At 42.9% G+C, this 19,479-nt stretch overlaps 1 protein-coding gene across 3 annotated transcripts in view; it reads left to right on the top strand.

Moving 5' to 3' along the window:
* Window positions 1-1,465: 1,465 nt before the first annotated feature.
* The window catches only part of SLC8A3 (solute carrier family 8 member A3), a 226,126-nt gene continuing 208,112 nt past the window's right edge, over window positions 1,466-19,479 (top strand). For 2 of the 3 annotated variants that reach the window (XM_020986398.2, XM_020986397.2), the window contains exon 1: window positions 1,467-2,189. The gene's annotated coding sequence lies outside the window, so the exon portion shown is untranslated. Of the gene's footprint in view, window positions 2,190-19,479 lie in introns of all 3 variants that reach the window. The other variant, XM_020986395.2, reaches the window with a different exon arrangement.

Genomic DNA, 19,479 nt, shown 5'->3' with positions numbered 1-19,479 from the left:
CAGGTCTCCAGATTCCCAGTCCATTGCTCAAGGGAATGCTGAATAAAAGAATGGGAAATATAAAGTAGGACTGGGGAAAGAATTCCCATTATCTAACCACACCTTTGGGTAAACCACAGTGGTCACCTAGTATTATGAAACCACCTTTAGCTATCCATTCCCTCTGGCAACCGGGAGATTTCATATTCAGTCTTTTCCTTATGGGTGACCTGGCTTCAGGAGAGTGGAGTCTTGGGCAGAACTGCATTCTGTTCAGATCTTGGGCAGCCAAGAATATAACTGGGTCTGTATTCACAGGACCAGAGTTAGAACTGCTACTTTCATAACCTATGCAAAGTTGGTCAAATCACTTAACCTCCCCAAGTGTCAGTTTTATTTCCAAAATGAGGAAGCTGAACTAAATGACCTTTAAACTCTCTTACAGCTGGAAATCTATGTGTAATCTTCATTATTTGTATCTGTGCATCTGGAATACAGAATACTGTGGGAATGCAATAATTTGATAGAACTATAAAGTAGATAATGCATATCCTTGCAAGAGACACATTCCACCCCTCAACCATTAAGGCTAAGACCGACAAATATAGAAGAAATTATAGGCATCGAATCCAAGACTTATATGTGTACAGCTTGTTCCCAGGGCCAAGCCCCAAACCCCAGCCAGGCGCCAAAGGGCCATCTCCCTTGTGTCTTCAGACCCCAAACCAAACTGCAAGTTGGGAGGCAGCCTCTTTTTTATTTTTGGCTTTCAACATTAAAAAAAATATACATGTACCATCCCTCACCACAGGTCCCTCCCAAGCTGTTATTTGGTTTTGGTTAAGAAGATGAAAGGCTGGATTCTGTTAAGCTAGAAAGAGAAGAGAGGAGAGGGAAAAGAGAGAAGAGTTACAGTTTTCCTCAAGGAAGGACCAGGGCGGTCCCTGACAGAGTAAGGGTTCCCTGTTATATTTAAACCCCACAGATGTGTTTGGCACAGACCTCAGTTTCAAAATTGCAGGAGGCTACTTCCATGACAGGGGGGAAGCGTCTTCTGCATTCCCTGCCGCTTTCCCCTCCCCTCGGCAACCCTCCCTCCCCCCGCCCGCCCCGCGGATCCCCTCCCTCCTGGCTCACTCTTGAGAAGAGCCCAAGGCGAAATTCAGGTCAGGCTACTTGGCTATTTCCCCTTCTGCTAGAAGAACTCCGGTGGGCTAGGCTAGTTTTTGGTGCCTTGCTGCTGTATGTTTTAAAGGTGTGTGGGTGCGCGCGCCGCGTGTGTGTGTAGGGGGGTGGGGGTGGCAAATTTAAATTGGATACATTTATGTTTTCTGGACCAGGGATTCTGTCCCTGGCTTTCCTGCCACTGGAGCCCAAGCAATCTGAAAATGCCCCCACGGCTCAGGAATAAATATGCAAGGCTTGTCATACTGTTGCAGTTCTCGCTCCCAGCTGATAGGGTGACGTGTGGTTTGGAGGCTTGGAGATTGGCTTTTGGATTTGGCTTCTTGCTGCAGCTTAATGGGCAAGCCTCTCTCTCTCGCCCAGAAACCAGCCGAGCAGTTCATTCCGTTCGCCTCTTGCGCCGAGATGCTGGGAAATCTCCCGCGGTGATGGTGTGAGAGGGGGAGCGGGCGAGCCACAGACCGGGGGAAGCCCGGCCGACGTGACTGCGGTCTGAGGGGGCCCTCTAAACCTTCAGGTCGCTCCCCATCGATCACTCTCCTCTTCGCCTCCCTAGACGGCGTGATCCCCGCCTGCGCCGTTTCCTCCCTCGTTGCCGGGCTCAGGCTCTCCCGGAGGGAGCCGTTGTGCAGAGTCGGTGCTTCGGTTTGGGGGGTGGGCGGGTTTTTGGTAGTTGTTGCATTTAAAACAAAAAGTCAGAGTGGTGAGACGAAGCCTGAGCTCCCCCGATCCAGACCCTAACCCCCTCCCGTCCCAACCTCCCTCTCCAGATGCGCTGCCCCCCGGCGCCCTGACAGCTGCGGAGCCACAGTGGGCGCGCGGCTAGCTAGCGGGACTGCTATGCCCAAGACTCGGCTCCTCGTCTGCGGCCGGCCAGCGGGAGCGATGAGCTGCCTGTGAACCTGGAGGCCCTGTGGTGGGGGGATCACGCACCTTCCTCACCGAGCCCCCCACCACCGCCCCTTCCCGGACCCCTCCCCCAATTCCCCCCGGCTAGGACCGAGGCATAGAGGCCATCGCCAAAGGTGAGTAGAAGATCGTCCCTGCTCCCCGACCCCCAACCCCCCGGTTTAGAAATGGGGAACTCAGGAAGGCAGAGGGCTGAGCGTGTCCAGTCTTGGCCCTAGGGTAGATTATCTTTATGAAGTGTAATTATTTAAGTTGTATGTGTGTGTGTGTGTGTGTGTGTGTGTGTGCGCGCGCGAGTGTGTAGAGGGTGTTGTGTCTCAGAGATTGTTTTATATGTATGCTGTATTTGTGGGTCTGGGAAGGGTGTGTGTGTCTGGGAGTGTGACATATGTATGGTGTGTTGTCTGTGAGCGTGTCATGGGTGGTGTGTCTGCGCGAGTGTGTGCCCTCGTTTGAGTCTGAGAGCGTGTTGTGTTATTGTGTGTGTGTGTCTGTGCGCGCGCGCACATACACATATACATACACACACACACACACACACACACACACACACACACACACATGCTTAGCCAGTGGCCCTGCAGCCCCCCGAGTACCCAGTCCAGCAGTGGAGAGATGGGGCGGGGGGACACATTCTGGGGGAATAGAGAGAATATGTGCGGATTTGGGGAACGGGGAGCGAAGGAGGAGCACTTAGACTGGGAAGATATGGTGGGGCCTCGGCCCGCTTTTGGCTACCACTCTGATGGTGGTCAGGGAGGGTTTCGGGGAGTGCGGTAGAGGACAGGAGCAGGGGGGAGACGGGGAAGAGAGAAGTGGGGCGGGCGAGGGGGGAAAGGAAGGAATAAAACCCAACCGTACATACCCTCTTCCTGCCCCGCCCGGGTTCTTTGCCGAAAGCAGCGCAATTACTGGGTCCCCCATTCCGACCTGGGGCTGACCGCTTGGGGCTGCCCTACCGGAACCCCACAAGCCCAGCACCTGAGAGCTGTGGAAAAAGCGGCTGCACCAGGGGAAAGGCAGCTTTTCCTCTTCGCATTATGTCTATGTATGAGTGTGAGTATGAGTGTGAATGTGTGTGTCTGGGTGTGTATGTGTGAACCTGGGAGGAGGGGTGAGGGGGCGGGAACGTTAAAGAGAACAAATGTCTTTAATGCAGTGCTATAAATTTCTCCCCTCCCTTCCTTCCTCCCTTCACCCAATACACACGCTTCTGATGGTTAAAAAACAAACACGTGAAGGTGTTCGAGGGTGATGGATGTGTAGACAGCCAGGGAAGAATCGTGCGATTCACTGATGGGAAGAGAGGGGGGGCAGAGGGAAATTAAAATAATCCTAGTGCAATTTATAGGACCCCAGGCAGCAGCTCTGCCCTGGGACCGGGATTCCTCGTGGGTGGTCAAGAAATAACAGAAGATCCGGGGGCTACCCTTGAAGATGAAAGGGAAAGCCTGTGAGCCACTGGTGTCCGGATGACTCTCTGTGTGTGCGATTAATCTTAGACAGCTGTTGTGCTCCATCCACTTGTGCTGAGATCTTGTTTACCTAGGTTTTCAAATATAGCTTCTGCGCCATGCTATTCCCGAAATAGGGCAAGAGCAGTTCACTTTGTAGTGAGAGGCAGTCCGGCTTCTGGCTTGTGGGGGAAGGAGGGCTGGTGATGAGCTTATGTCCTCTCCCTTCTTGACTTGAGTTTCTTCTAATGGTGGATAGTTGATAGCCAGAAAGGCACACATACGTGCTCCCCCTTTCCTTCTGTCAAAATCTAAAGGTTGGTGATATGGCTAGATAGCAGTCTGGGTTCTTGTTTCCCACTCCACCCCCTTTTACTCAAAAACTACCTTCTCCAAAACAGGCACTTTTGTCTGTATTGCAGGTAAAATGATCTTATGCTAGAAGATCGCCCTTACTTCTCACCCCCTAAATCCCCACCCCCAACTCGGTTTAGAAATGGGGAACTCGAAAAGGCAGAGGTTCTGATTGATCTAGTACCCTGTTATATTTTGATAATGAATATAGCTCATCCCAAACAGGAACATGGTCTCTTGAATCTAGAGGCTCTTTGGGAACCTCACTTTCCCTTGACCCTGTTTTGACGACTATTTAAGAAGACTCATGTTCAAGTGATGTCTCTGATACAAACCATCTATATGATCCTGGACAAGTAACTTAACCTCTCAGACTGTAAATTACAAAGGACTTTGCAATCACAATAGTAAAGGGAATATGTATGCCAGGCAATACCTTTTACCAGTTTATAGGCTTAGAAAATTTCCTAAAAGCATTAAGAAGTTGTGTCTTTCTTGAGACCACGTGGCCAGTATGCACTAGAGGCAGGGTTAAATGCTTGTCTTCCTGATTCCAAGGCCAGTTCTTTCTCCACTACACCCGGCTGCCTCTTGAGGAAGATAATACAAATATTATCCCCATTTTACATCTGTGGAAAATGAGGATTGGAGAGGCAAAGTGACTTGACCATGGTCGCAGCTTGGAAATGGCAGGGCCAGGATTAGAACCCAGGTCTGTTGACTAAGACCAGAGGTATTTTTCATTATACGCCCCTGCCCCTCAAAGGTATACCACATCTCTTTTTTGTCTCCTGCTTTGTCATTTTTCTGTCTTATTCTTCCCATTTTCTTTGCTTTGGAGAAGGTAGTATGAGGCTGTCAGATTGGCTTTGAGAGTTCTTGCCTATCCTCTCCCTGGGCTATGATCCTCCAGGAAAGAGAAGATCCGTTCATCTTATTCCTCCAGGACAGAACAAGGACAAACTGAGAGTCATCCTTGCACACTTTGTGCCATAGTGAAATATACTTTTCTTTGGAGAAATTCCCCGTCTTCGTCAATTATCCTTTCACCTCCTTCCCTGGGTGTTGCATATCTGTTTTTGACGTCCCTGTGCAGGGATGTTCCTTGTGCTGTTTCCGTTTGCAGTTTCTGGCATGGTTCACAGACAACGATAGTTTGCGTGGTTATGGGTCACGGATCAAAGGAGGTAACTTTTGTAGAGTGCTTTACGAGCCTTATATGCTGTATCAATGCTAGTAATTGTTGTTTTCACCTTGCCCGGAGCCTAGTTTTATTTTTCTCACATCTTGGTGAATCCTTACGTAGCCAATGTGGGGTGAGAAGGGGGTCTATTAAAGTAAGAGGGGGTAGATGGGCTGGAAACTGCTAAGTGGCTCAAGTCTTTGGCGGAGTTCTGTGAGAGAGGACCTCAGGAAGGAAAGCTCTGCTCTTGAATTCATTTCTACACTCCTCTGGCAGTACCAATGGATTTTTTATGTGTTTTTTCCTCTGTCAAGCTGATGTTATTGAGATGGTTTCACCACATCTTCATTGGATATCTCCTCTCTGTTGAGATCCGGCAGGGGATAAGAGAAGTAAAAGACATATTCCCTGACCTAAAGAGGCTTACAAATGACAGAACTATTTGAAGTGGCATATTATTAAGTGTTAGATTGTGTGGTAGGGCAGCTAGGTGGTAAAGTGGATAGAGTGCTGGGCCTGGAGTCAGAGACACCCATCTTTGTGAGTTCAAATCTAGCCTTAGACACTTACTAGTTGTATGACCCTGGGCAAGTCACTTAATCCTGCTTGCCTCAGTTTCCTCATCCGTAAAATGAGCTAGAGAAGAAATGTCAAGTAGTTTTTCTTTGTCAATAAAACCCCAAATGGGGTCATGAAGAGTGGGACGCAACTGAACAATAACAGATTGTGTGGCTCAGATTATGAGTTCAACAGATTAGAGGAAAGAGAGATTAGCAGGGATGAGACTGTCTAGATCAGGGCAAACTTGAGCTGAGCCTGAATGAATGAATGAATGAATGAATGAAGCATTTATTAAGCTCTTGCTATGTGCAAGGCACTGCGGTAAGTGCTGGAGATACAAAAAGAAATTAGGACAGACCTTGTTCCCAAGGCACTCACATTCTTATGGGGGAGGCAATACATATGGAAGGTTTTAGCTGCAAGTCAGATAGAAAGATCCCATGGATCTTAGGGTACAGCAGCAAAGCAGATGTTCATTTCTCTTCTTTAACGTCATTTTCGGTGATAAAACCATGTCAGTTTCTCAAGCTGAACCATTTGAAAGTGCCAAGGACTTTGGTGGCAAGAAGCTACAGTGGCCAGGCTGCATCTTCACAGGGATGGTTTCCTAGGACAATGTCCAAGGACCCTAGGCTAAAAGCATTGCTATTCCTAAGGGTCTTGGGGTCAGAGTCCTGGGCTATCTCTATCAGGTTTTTAAGGGGAGATGGTGGTACCACCTTAATGAGGTGATGGTTGTTTTTAATGGATGTGTAGGATTTGGTAGGCACAGTGAATAGAGCACAGGTCTCAGAATCAGGAAGACTCCTCTTCATGAGTTCAAATCTGACCTCAGACATTTACCAGCTGGGTGACCCTGGATGAGTCACTTAACCCTGCTTGCCTCAGTTTCCTCATCTGTAAAATGACCTGGAGAAGGAAATAGCAAACCACTCCAGTATCTTTGCCAAGGAAACCCTAAATGGAGAGACTGAAAAACAACAATAGGATTTGGAGAGGCAGGGAGGAAGTGGGCAGGTCATTCCAGGTAGGCGAATAGCTTAAGCTTTTTCCTGGGGTCTGACCAAATCTGACTGCAATTTCATGGATACTTGCCTTTGATCTCCATGTGCATTTGCTTATACATCTCTATCAAGTAGACATGTTCATACATATCACATTCCCCCTGCTCCCACTTACACACATCTACCTCAGCACGCATGTATTCTCTACACACGTACTTCCACCCAGAGAACACATACACATGTGCTGCTCCCATGCATGTACTGCTCATTTGTAAACAGGTACATATAGCCATCCATGCACATAACACACATACCTCCCCCCACCTGCATTTCTATCCCCTACACACACACACACACACACACACACACACACACACACACACACACACACCCACACACCCCTCCTCATATTTCAGGTGGTTCTTGGCTACCGATCACCCTGTATAACAAATATCCCAGTTATGTGAGCGGGTGATTTGGAAAGAGACAAGCGGCATTCTGATCACTGACATCCGGAATGGCAGATGATGACTTTCTTGGCTTTGTACCAAATGTTAGGGTCAGCTGGAGGCTTTTCTGAGCAGGGCTGTGGGGGAGGCAGCATAATATAGTGGAAAGAATACGGATTTGGAGTCAGACTATCTAGTTTCACATCTTGCTCCTGTCACTCACTATTAGTGTGACCTTGGGCCAATTACTTCACCTCTTTGGGATGCATCTATAAGTGAGGGGATTGGACTTTAGATGGCTTCTTCTAGGGGTGCTCTAAGTTTTAACCCTTATGATTCTGTGATTGAAGGCTAGAAATTTTCAGAAGATCATGTTCCCTCCCTTTTGGGTGCTTTTGCCTTTTTTTTGTTTTTGGTCAATATCCGACTTATTGACATCTGATTCTCTGTGAATAGTGAATTTCGAAACTGTAGAAAACAATAATAAATGAACCAGTCACAAGGAGGTAAATTGGCAGGTGGAATGGTTGGGAGTGGTGTGGTGTTAGTAACTCTTCCTGGGAAGGAGGATGGTGTCCAGGTCATGGGTACCATCTTTGTTGATGATCTAGATGCTGAAGGAAGGTAGATTCAAGACGAGGTGCTTTTGGAACTCTTTTAGACATGTCTTCAGGAAAAAAAGGTGAAAAAAAACTTCTTAGGGTCATAGTTTTAGAGCTACAAGGGGCCTTAGAAGCCATCTAGTTTAATCTATCATTTTACAGTGTCTTACCCAAGGTCACACAGGTATTAAGTGACAGATGAGATTTGAACCCAAGTCCTCTGACTCCCACATTCCATGTGCTTTTTCCTGATATACCTTGATCTATGCTTCAATAATCAGCTCCATTTTTGAAAACATAGCACTTTAAAAAATCTTTGTCTTTAAATCACCTTTATTTCTATAAGTACATATGTACCTCAGACTCCTCTACCCAAAGAACCATCTCCTGTAACAAAGAATAAGAAACATAAGGGAAAATCAATTAAGGAAAATTAACCACTGTATCAACCAAGTCTGATAATATATGAAATATGCTTGGTCTCTGGTCCATTGCCTCTGCAAAGAAAGAGGGAAGTAAACGTTTTCATTTCTTCTTTGAGGCCAAACTTTTTCATTAAAATTACATGGTATTTAGGATCCCTCCCCCATTTATAGTCATTATGTATATTGTTTTTCTGGTTCAGTATACTTCACTTTGCATCAAGTCACATAAATCTTTGTATTCCTCATGTTCGTAATTTCATGGATGCTCTTTGTTTAGCTATTCCCTAGCTGATGGGCATCTGCTTTGTTTCCAATTCCTTTTTTTAAGGATAATTAACAGTTCAAAACATTTATTTTTATAATATTATGTCTCTCTCTCACCGTTCCCCATCCTCCAGTTGAATAACAAAAAATGAAACCTTTATAACAAAGACAAAACAAATGCAACAGACCAGTGAAACAATTTCCCATGATGCCATGTTCAAATAGTTATGTCTTAGCATTTCAAAGCTGTTTTTTCTATAATGTCATGGTATAAATTATATTTCTGGTTCTGCTAACTTCACTCTGTATCAGATCACAGAAGTCTTACTAGTTTCCTCTGAAACTGTCCATTTTATCGTTTCTCATGTGATAATATTTCATCATATTCATCTATCACAATTTGTTTAGTCAGTCTCTCGTAGGTGGGCACACCTATGCTTTTGGCCACTATGAAAAGAAGCTGCTATAAATATTTTTGTACATATGGGTCCTTTTCTTCTTTCTTTGATCACTTTGAAATACAGGCCTAATGGTTTCTAATCCTTTGTTTCTAAACAGAAAGTGATGTGCACCATTCCGAAATTAGCAAATAGGCACAAGCAGAGGAAGAAATTTCCCATGGTCTTAAAAACGAAACCAAACCAAACTAAGAAACGTGAATAGAACACAGGAAACTTACATGACTCCCAACCCTCTAGAATTCATCAGATATGATCGTGGAATGATGGAGTATTAGAAAAGACTTTAGAAATCATCTAGTCTAACTCTTTCATTTTATGATTGAGGAAACTGAGACTGTGAGGTGACATTACTTGCCCAATTTAAATCCAGATCCTTTTTCTAGGAGCCCCCTAATGCTGAATAGCAGTGTTTATTCACTAGGCCCTCTTGGCTGTGACAATGAAATACCTAATGTTTTTGCTCCCGCTGGCATCCTGGGTGGTCAAAATATCTAGTCAAATTAGCTAAAAACAAAGACAACCTGTTTTTATTGGTTTAGTTAAATTGATTTGACTGCTTTTCTAGATGAATTGACCTGGTATTTTGATAATGGGTAGAACACACTCAGTGTGTACAGTTCTTTCCCCCACTCTCTTTGAAGAGTCAAGGAATAGCTGTGATTGTCCTAGTCTTCTGAGAGCTCTGGCCAAACTCGAGTTCCTTTCCCTTGTTTTGCTTTGCCCAGTCTTCAGCAAGACCTGGGGCTCCCCTTCAGCTGGATTCTGTAAGCAGAGATTCTCTCATAACATCAGAGATGCCCCTCTATTTGGTGAGGTGAGAAGGACAGACGTGTCCATCTCTTTCAGCTAGTGAGAGCGGACCATTACTGGAATGAATTCAGAACCGAAGAAAAAAAGGGAAATATGACAATAATAATCCAAACAGCAGATTGTGTTGATCTTACCAGCATCAGTTCCCCGGGCCAGTCTTGGGAAACAAGAAACCAAGGTCTCCCCAAGGTTGGTTGGGCTGTAGGTTTCCCTCGCACATGGCTGTAAGCGATGACTTTGATTGAAGTATAAATGGAATCTAGAAAGCAATCAAGCAATAATGTGATCTGTTTCCATATTTCAACATTTAAAACATTAATGAAAATTAAATGATATTAATATAAATCAAGTTCCTGTAGAAAAGTCTTTAGGGAGCCATACAAATGCAGACATCTATTCTCAGGCAACTCCTAATGGACAGACAGCAGGAAAGGTTAACAAAGGGAGCATGATGCTAAAGGACAATCCAAATACTTTTTCAAAAGAAGGAGAAAATAGACATAAATCATTTTCTATTTCTCTTAGGCTTACCTCTTAAATTTCTCTCCCTTACCCCCATCTCAATGCTGATTTCTTCTTCTTCCTTAAAAAAAAATTTAATAGTATCTTTTTTCCAATTATATGTAAAGACAATTTTTAACATTCATTTTCCTTTCTTTCTTTCTTTCTTTCTTTCTTTCTTTCTTTCTTTCTTTCTTTCTTTCTTTCTTTCTTTCTTTCTTTCTTTCTTTCTTTCTTTTTTTTTTTTTAGATAATTGGGGTTAAGCGACTTGCCCAGGGTCACACAGCTAGTAAGTGTCAAGTGTTTGGTCTGAGTCCGGATTTGAACTCAGGTCCTCCTGAATTCAGGGCCGGTGCTCTATCCAGTGCACCACCTAGCTGCCCCAACATTCATTTTCTATAAAATTTTGAGTTTCAAATTTTCTTCCTCTCTCCTTTCCCTCCCCCCTCTGTAAGACAGTAAGCAATCTCAATTCTGATTTCTGACAAAATTGTCTTCTGTTTTCCCCAAGCCTTAGAAACATCCATGGAGTTTCTTTCAATCTAACCCAACATTTATTTTCTTATGTGCAAGACATTTTCCTAGGTGCTGGGAATCCAAAGACAAAACTACCCAAGGAACTCACATTCTATAGGGGGACAATGATGATAATAACAACAACAAATTTAAATGGCATTTTGAGGTTTGTTATTTTTCACATTTCATCTTATTTGATCCTCATAGCAATCTTGTGAGATAGCTGTGGTCATTATCTAGAGAAAATTGAGACTCAGAGAGGTTACATTTCTTGCCCAGGGTCACCCATCTAGTAAATTTCTTTCTTTTTTTTTTATTACATTTATTTTTAGTTTTCAACATTCACTTCCATAAGATTTTGAATTTTAAATTTTCTCCCCCTCCTTCTCCCTACTCCCTAAGACAGCAACTAGTAAGTTTCTGAGGCAAAATTTGAACCCAGTTCTTCCTGATTCCAAGTCCTATGCCCTGTCAACTACATCATAATTTACAACATGTAAGCTAATTAAATATATACAGGATAATTTGTGGAAAAGGGAGAAAGAAATAATGACTTGTTTTCAGGAAAAAACTTGAAGAAGAAATGGCAAATGATCTGCTGTGAGTGAAGTTAGGGAACTGGGAAGGCAGAGGTGAAGGGGGAGTCTTTTTCAGGTTTGAGGGACAAGGCAGGAAACAAAATGAAGAGTTTTAGGTGTGGCAAGTAGACCAACTTGGCTAGAATGAGGAATGCATGATGGGGAGTGATAGATAATGAGCCTGGAAAGTTAGGCTGAAGTCAGATTGTAAATGGTTTTAAATGCTTTAGAAAGATTGCTTTCAACTGTGTGGAGGATGTTCTGAAGTGTAGAAAAACTGGCAGCAAGGGAAGAGTTAGCAAGCATCCAGGTGAAAGGTGATGAGGGGCTTGAGATAAGACCATGGGAGCTGAGACAAGGGAAAGGCATGAGAGATGTCGTTCTGGGTGTAAAATCAACAAAACTTGGCAATTAGTTGGATAAAAGGAGTGTGGGAGACTGAAGAATCGAAGGTTATGCGTCTTGGTGACTGGAAGGAAGAAGGGTGGAATTTGGTTTAGAGGAGAAGATAATGAGTTCCATCTTGGAAATGTAGAGTTTAAGAGCATCTAGTACAGGGCTTGAGTGTAGTAGGTTGTAAATGTTTGTTGATGATTTATCGATTGAAAACTTTACAGGGCTCCCAGTTGAAGATGTCCAATCAGTCACTGGTGTGACTGGAGATATATTGTATATGTATATATTATATATGTAACTATATCTATATCTGGAAGTCATCAGCACTGAGTTGATCATTCAACCCCTGGAAAGTGATGAGATCATTAAGCTATTCCAGTTATAGCTGCTGTTTTCCCTTAACTCTTCTTCTCTGATGCACATCTGAGCACAGTAGGAACTAAATACATATTTGTTGAATGAATGGTCATGTTGTGGAGAGTTGTGTCAAGACACAGGCTCACAATATTCGTCTGGGCATATTGTTTGACATTTCACCCAAAAGGACCCATGTTCTTTGTGCTCTGAGTCCTTTGGGGCCACAGGCTGGGACTTTGAAAACCAAGGCTTGGACTACTGCTATTTCTATTCTGCATTTCCTAGAAAGGTCTAACATCTTTACCACAAGTTATATCATTTCTGAACAACTTGAGGGGGCTATTCCTTTTCCTCCTCAGTATCGTCCCAGATTTTCTTCCTTTCAGAACTCCTCTCTGCCAAAATGGGTGATTGTAGCATATGGGTGGATTTTGGCAAAGACAGGGACATGGAATGGGTCAGACAGAAAGCCCCCAGATTGTTTCATCACAGCTAACTTAAATTGGATTTCAGGATCCATTTCTCTCTCCTCTACTCCATTTTAGTATCATTTTGGGATAATCAGAGGAAGAAACTGGTGAAAAGAAATGCTGCTAGCCAGTGTGATGTATAAAGCTGAAAATCCCTGCTTTTGTTGCTTACTATCTATTATGGTGAAAGTCCTTGTTAAGCTCAGTGCCATCTCTGCTAGGCTTATGCCTGCACCGTGAGAGCCCCCTAGGAAGGGGCATAGAGGTCTGGGTTTGTGTTCTGTAAGAAGGATGTCAGTGGGGGAGGAGCAAATATGCCTGCCACCTGCTCACTGGCTCATCTGATCCGCTTCAGAAAGCAGAGATGGGGCTAGTATTGAATGATCGTTGGCAAAATGGAAGCCCCTCTTGTCTGCTCCTGTCTCTACCACAGAATAAACCGGGCGGGTTTTCCATGTTAGTACCTTAGCTTCCCTGTGTGTAGAATGGAGATGTTGAGCTTTTACCAGCTTTTAGGAACATTCTACTGTCTTGTAAGACAAGGTCCTTAAAGTGTTTTGAAGGAAAGTTGCAACGTGTTGGGAAGAACATTAGGCAGAAAACCTCAGTGGAAAGGACAGAGATACTTTGGGAGGTAGTGAGTGCTTCCTTATCAGAGGTTATAGAGCTAGAGCTGGAAAGGATGTGATGTAGGACATATAGCTTGACCTCCTCATTTTACCGATTGGGAAACTGAGTCTCAGAGTGGTAAAATCACTTGCCCAAGCTCACACAGGTAGAATGTATCAGAGGCAGGATTTTAACCCAGGTCCTTCTGAACCAACACTTTTTATTTTCCTAATCTTGGCACTGTTACTAATTAGCTATGTGATTTTGGGAAAGTCATAACTCATTTGAGCCTTAGTTTCCTCAACTGTGAAAAGGAGATGAATGAATGGAAAGCATTTGTTAACCTCATACCGTGTTCCAGGCATTGTGCTAAGCAGAATGTGTTGAGTATCAGAATAGTGATAGGATGCTAGGGGTAAGTTATAAGCAAGCAAGACAGGCACTACCCTCGAGGAGCTTATATTCTAACGGAGGAAGACATCAAGATCAAAAGGGCACTAGAAAAGAGACGGATTTTATGTAGGGTGGCAAGGTCTGGTAATAGCCAGGAACAGTGTGGTGACCTGATACTGGGCAAGCTAAGTGGAAAACTTGCTTATCACAGTCCAGGGTCTCAGAATCAGGATCCAAGGGGGATGAGGAGGATGGCTTAGAAATGGCTAGGAGAAAAATCACATTTTAGCTACCTGAAAATAAGGAACTGGGTCAGATAGCTTCCTGAGGTCCCTCTCACCACTATGATTTGTGACTGTAAAGCACTTGGTAAATCTCAAAAAATATACAAATTATATATAATATTAATAATAATAAAATTATATATAAATATATAAAAATATAAATTGGATATTAAAGTACTTTGTAACTTTTTTTTAAACCAGTCCTATTATGTCATTGGCACAAGGAACTCCTAGAAAAGACCTTCATTTACCAAGTTATTTTTTCCACGTAATAGTATTTTATTTTTTCCAATTACATGTAAAGAAAGTTTTCAACATTAATTTTTATAAGATTTTGAGTGCCGATTTTTTCTCCCTCCCTCCCTCTCCTCCCCTTTTTTCCCTCCACTTCTCCCTCCTCAAGACAGCAAGTAATCTGATACAGGGTATATATGTACAATTATGTAAAACATATTTCCACATTAGTCATGTTGTGAAAGAAGAATCAGAACAAAAGGGAAAAACCACAAGAAAGAAAAAATAAAAACCAAAAAAAAGTAAAAATAGTTTGCTCTGATCTGCATTCAGGCTCTGTAGTTCTTTCACTGGATGTGGATAGCATTTTCCATCATGAATCTTTTGGAACTGTCTTGGATAATTCTATTGCTGAGAAGAGCTAAGCCTATCATAGTTGATCATCATACAGTGTTGCTGTTGCTGTGTACAATGTTCTCCTGGTTCTGGTCACTTCACTCAGCATCAGTTCATGTAAGTCTTTCCAGGTTTTCATAACCTCTGATCTAGCAATACCACTACTAGGTCCCAAAGAGATGATAAAAAAGGGAAAAGGATCCACATGTACAAAACTATTTACTGCAGCTCTTTTTTGGTGGCCAAGAATTGGACATTGAGGGAATGTCTATTAACTGGGGAATGGCAGAATGAGTTGTGGTACATGAATGTAATGGAATACTATTGTGCAGTAAGAAATGATGAGCAGGCAGATTATCAAACTGTTAAAGTGCAAAGTTAAATCATTATCATTCAATGAAAACATGGAATGTTATTATTTTTCCAACTTGTTTTATTGACATAGATACAGCAGTTGTTGAACCATGGGTTTAAACTGTAAGGTACCTTAAAGGTCATATATTCAACCTGCCTCCTTGTATAGGTGAGGAAATTGTCACACAAGTATTAAGTAGCTTAATCTGGATTTGAACTCAAGTTCTTAGGACCTCTGGGCAGGTAGGTGGTGCAGTGAATAGAGTGCTTGGCCCGGATTAAGGAAGACTCATCTTCCTGAGTTCAAATGTGGCCTCAAACACTTATTAGCTGTGTGACTCTGGGCAAGTCACTTAATTCTGTTTGCCTCAGTTTCCTCATCTGTAAAATAAACCACGCCAGCATCTTTACCAAGAAAATCCCAAATGGGGTCATGAAGAGTTGGACACAACTGAAAAACAACTAATTTAGGACCTCAATTCCAACATCCTTTCCACTGCCTCTGGGGTGTGTGGTCTACTCAGACTAGCTCAGCTGGTTGGAATATGGTGCTAATGAGACAAAGATCCTGGTTTTTGTTGCCATGTACCATGTTACTTTCTCATAAGAAGAACCATGGCTACATGTATTGTCCTCAATTACAGATATCTATTTTGCCAAAGTTTGCCATATGATCATACAATTTTGAGTTGAAAGAGTCATTGGGGGCTCTGATGAGCCTTAGCTGGCCAGTTTACTGATGGGGAAAAGAGGTAATTAATTTTCCCAAGGTCACATAGATAGAAAGAAGCGGAACCAAGATTCAAGCTCTGGTCCCCTGATCCCAAATTCTCCCCCCCCCTCCGTTTCTACTATACTACCCTGAGTTTCTTATAAGTCAAGTAAAAAAGCTTTTATTAAGTGCCTTCTGTGTGCCAGGCATTGTGCTAAGTTCTGGAAGACTGAGAGAATGTGGATGATTTGGACCACTGCTGGAAAAATAAACCGGCATGATGCCAGTGTTTATTTCATTATGTCAACTCCATACAACATATACCAAAGGCAGAACTTAAAGAGTGCTTTAGGAGTAAGGGATATTAGGGGCAAGTTATAAAGAAGCAAAAATTTGCAGTAGATTCAGGATGGTAAATATAAGTAGCCTTTCTAAAACTTAGACCACCCTTTATTTGTCCTACTACTCAGTAGCCACTAAAATGATGCCCCTTGGGTGGCATCCACATAGTAGTTTTCACCCAAGGGTCTTCTCAGATGTAGTCTGTTTTGATTTCCTACTCCTCAAATGACCTCTTCAAATAACAGATGGGAAGCTTAAGGTAGAAAGAATTAGAAATGCTAAGGTGCCCTTGATCAGACTTGCCTATTTGGCTGGGACAGACAGTTCTATTTGTTTGACAACCAGTCCTGGGGAAGCAATTGTTTGAGTCTGAGCAGATTATACTGCAGGGCCAAAATGATACTGAATGCAGTTGTGGATAAACTGTGAAGAGGTATGGGTTGACTTTGTGTAATTACATTGAGAAGCAGATGGAAGTGGCTTTGTGAATAACTATCACGGTCATTCCCAGCACTTAGCAGTTTGTCTATGGCTTTGAGGCCACTGAACCCTAGTTCTGGAAATAGTAATTGGAGCACTTTAAAGTTTGCAAAGGATTTTTATTCATACTGTATCTTATTTTGCCTTGCAACAAATATGTTAGGTAGGCACTACAAATATTTTCACCTTCATTTTACAAATGAGGAAACTGAGACATATGAAGTGGTTATGTGACTTGTTCATAGTCACATGGAATTCTGTCCACTATGTCATACTACCTCATCAGCCTAGAGAAACAGTGACAGCTAAGGGTACTCTCAGATCTTTCCTGGAGGTTCCAGTTTTATTGCTATAAAGATTGGTCTGAAGACTGGGGTAAATAGAGGGAAGAGAGACTCCTCTCTTGAAGCCATAGATTCAGCAATGACCTCTAATCACTTTCTGTAATAATCGTCTGTAAAGATGGGACAGAAATTAGCTCCTTCCATCTTCTCTACCCTTCTTTCCCTTTCCAAATTGGCCAGTCAGAAATTTGGCCCCATGAGGAAATGTCCAGACTGAAGTGATTCTCAGTGAGCAGATAGCAGGCATACAATTCAATACTGCAGGATTTCAAACTGATCCATCTCAAGGAGGCTTTCTCCTCTACCTTCCATTTCTGGGTAAGACTGCTTTCTTTATCACCTTTAATTAGTTTCTGTTCATTTCCCTGAGGGTAATTTCTCTGTTGATTCCAATAATGCAACGTTTTTAAAAAGGTTCCTCACTCAGGTGCCTTGGCCCTCATCTAGAGACTACAGACATAGTTGTGGGGACCTGCTGATGCCAGGTGAGTCATAAGCCCAGCACCAGTTGGTCAGACTCAAAGCCTTATGGTATACTTATTAGTTAAAGAATATTTTACTGGTATATATACATTCCACATTAAGCAGACTGTTATGTGAAAGTTCAGGCTTATATGACATAAATTAAGGGTAAAGGGATAATTAATTTACAAAGAGTATTTACCATTAAATAGCTAATCCCCTTAATTTTTTAAAATATGGTTTGTTTTGTATCCTTATTACAGATAACTTTACCTGTTTTCCTCTCTACCCTTCCTTATACTTATGGCAAACTAGGAGGCTTTCTCTCAACTTCCTCAATATCCCATAAATCACTTCTCTTCCTCAGAAAGAGGGAGGGAGGAAGGGAGAGAGAGAGAGAGAGAGAGAGAGAGAGAGAGAGGAGAGAGAGAGAGAGAGAGAGAGGCAGGCAGGCAGAGACAGAGAGAGAGAGAGAGAGAGGCAGGCAGAGACAGAGAGAGAGAGAGAGAGAAAGGGAGAGGGAGAGAGAAGGAGAGAGAGACAGAGAGGGAGGGAGAGAGAGAGAGAGAGAGAGAGAGAGAGAGAGAGAGAGAGAGAGAGAGAGAGAGAGAGAGAGAGAGAGAAAGGAGAGAGAGAGAGAGAGAGAGAGAAAGAGAGAATGAGAACAATCCATGACCTTTATCTCTAGGTAATGAAGAATCAATTTGTCTGGGAGCAGATTGTAAGTAGCTGGTGGAAGAGGAGTTGGGGTTTTTGCAACTCTGAATTCCATTTTGAAAGGAAAACCCCTTCTCAGAGGTGAGGAGTAGAAGGAGTGACTGGAGAGAAAGTAATACCGGAAGGAAGTGGCCAAAGGTATGACAAAGGTATGACCCATAGAAGGGTAGGGGGCAAGAAAGGAGAAATGCCAACCCTACTCATACAACACATTGTAAGAACACCACACCATCACCGCTACACTTATCAAATGCGAGTGACTTAGTCAGCAACAGAGCTCCTAATTTGCCAGGTGTCTGGCAGTCCTTGTTCTGGTGAGTGATATTTTCTTGTCCATGCAAATGTTCATCTGACCAGTCAGTGGTTTCCTAGTCTGGTGGAGCTGAAGGAACTACCCTGTCTGCAAAGTTCACTGTTCCTTTTCCGGCTTTACTTGCTTCCCTACCCAGTTTAAGTCCCATCTTCAGCCATTTCAATCACACTATTTACCCTTACCATAGACTTCCTCATCCCTTTGAACTTCTTTTCTTACTGCTGTGCTAATCTCCAACCATGGCTAATCTCTTACCATCTATTTGTTCTACTCTTGCTCCTGGGCTACTGAATATAATTGGAAAATGTCCCCAAACTGAACTAATTTTATCTACTACAAATTAATGTTACCTAATCTCAGTTGGGTCCTTGCTTCTGGCAAACAATTCTTTTAGAAATCTTATCAACTCCCAATCACGTTCCCAAGCAGAGGCTGTGTCAATCAATCAACCAATAAATATTTACTAAATACCTTCCTGTATGCCAGGTACTATATTGGGCACTGGAGGCAGATTCCCTGCTCTCAAGGTGCCAAGTTGGATGAACACTTGTTCGGGATAGCGTCTGTACATGGGGGAATTTTTGCTCAGGTATAGGTTAAACAAGATGGCTTCTGAGATCCCTTCCAAATCTGAAATTTTGTGATTGTTCAATCTCAATCCTATCCCTACTCCTTAACTGTCAACAGATGGTCTTATCTCTAATTTTACTTAGAAAATGAAGGTCATTGGCTGTGAACTCCCTGAACTTCTCTCCTCCAACCATTTCAAAACTTCTAGGTGTTCTCAACCATCCTCTCTTTTTCAAGGCTTACCTCTCCACCTGTGCCCTTGATCCCATTCTGTGTGGTACAATGGAACAAATTCTGAATATGGGGTCAAAAAACCTGAATTCAAATCCTCACCCTGCTCCTTACCTGTGGGACATTCAGCAAATCACTTAACTTCTCTGCTTTCCTTATCTGTATGTATCCAGGTGGACTGTGTTGGCTGTATATTTTGTGTAAGATGGTTACTTGAACAAACAAATTAACTTTTACCTGTCACTACTACTGGCTCAGTTCCTTATTAGGTTTCTTTCTGGGTTTAAAGCAGTGTGGAGGATGGATATTATAGATTACTTAACATTGCTGAAATTGTCTCTCTAATGGCTTACTCCCCACTTCAGCCTGTGTTAAGGAAAATTTCCTCTCCCTTTTGAGTTAACTTCCCCTCTCTTAATCCCAGACCATGTGCTTAGAGATTTGGAAACAAGTTGTTGTAAATATGCATATATTTTAACAGCCATTTAAAATATCATAGGCACTCAAATGGGAATTTCAATCAGGGGTTTGTAAGCTTTTTTATGTTATGTCTTGGGCAGTCTGGTGAAACTTATTGAT

This window comes from Phascolarctos cinereus, unplaced genomic scaffold (genome assembly GCF_003287225.1).
Source record: "Phascolarctos cinereus isolate Bilbo 61053 unplaced genomic scaffold, phaCin_HiC Scaffold_3;HRSCAF=262, whole genome shotgun sequence".
Classification (NCBI taxonomy): Eukaryota; Metazoa; Chordata; class Mammalia; order Diprotodontia; family Phascolarctidae; genus Phascolarctos; species Phascolarctos cinereus.
This window is presented reverse-complemented; position numbering and strand designations above follow the sequence as displayed.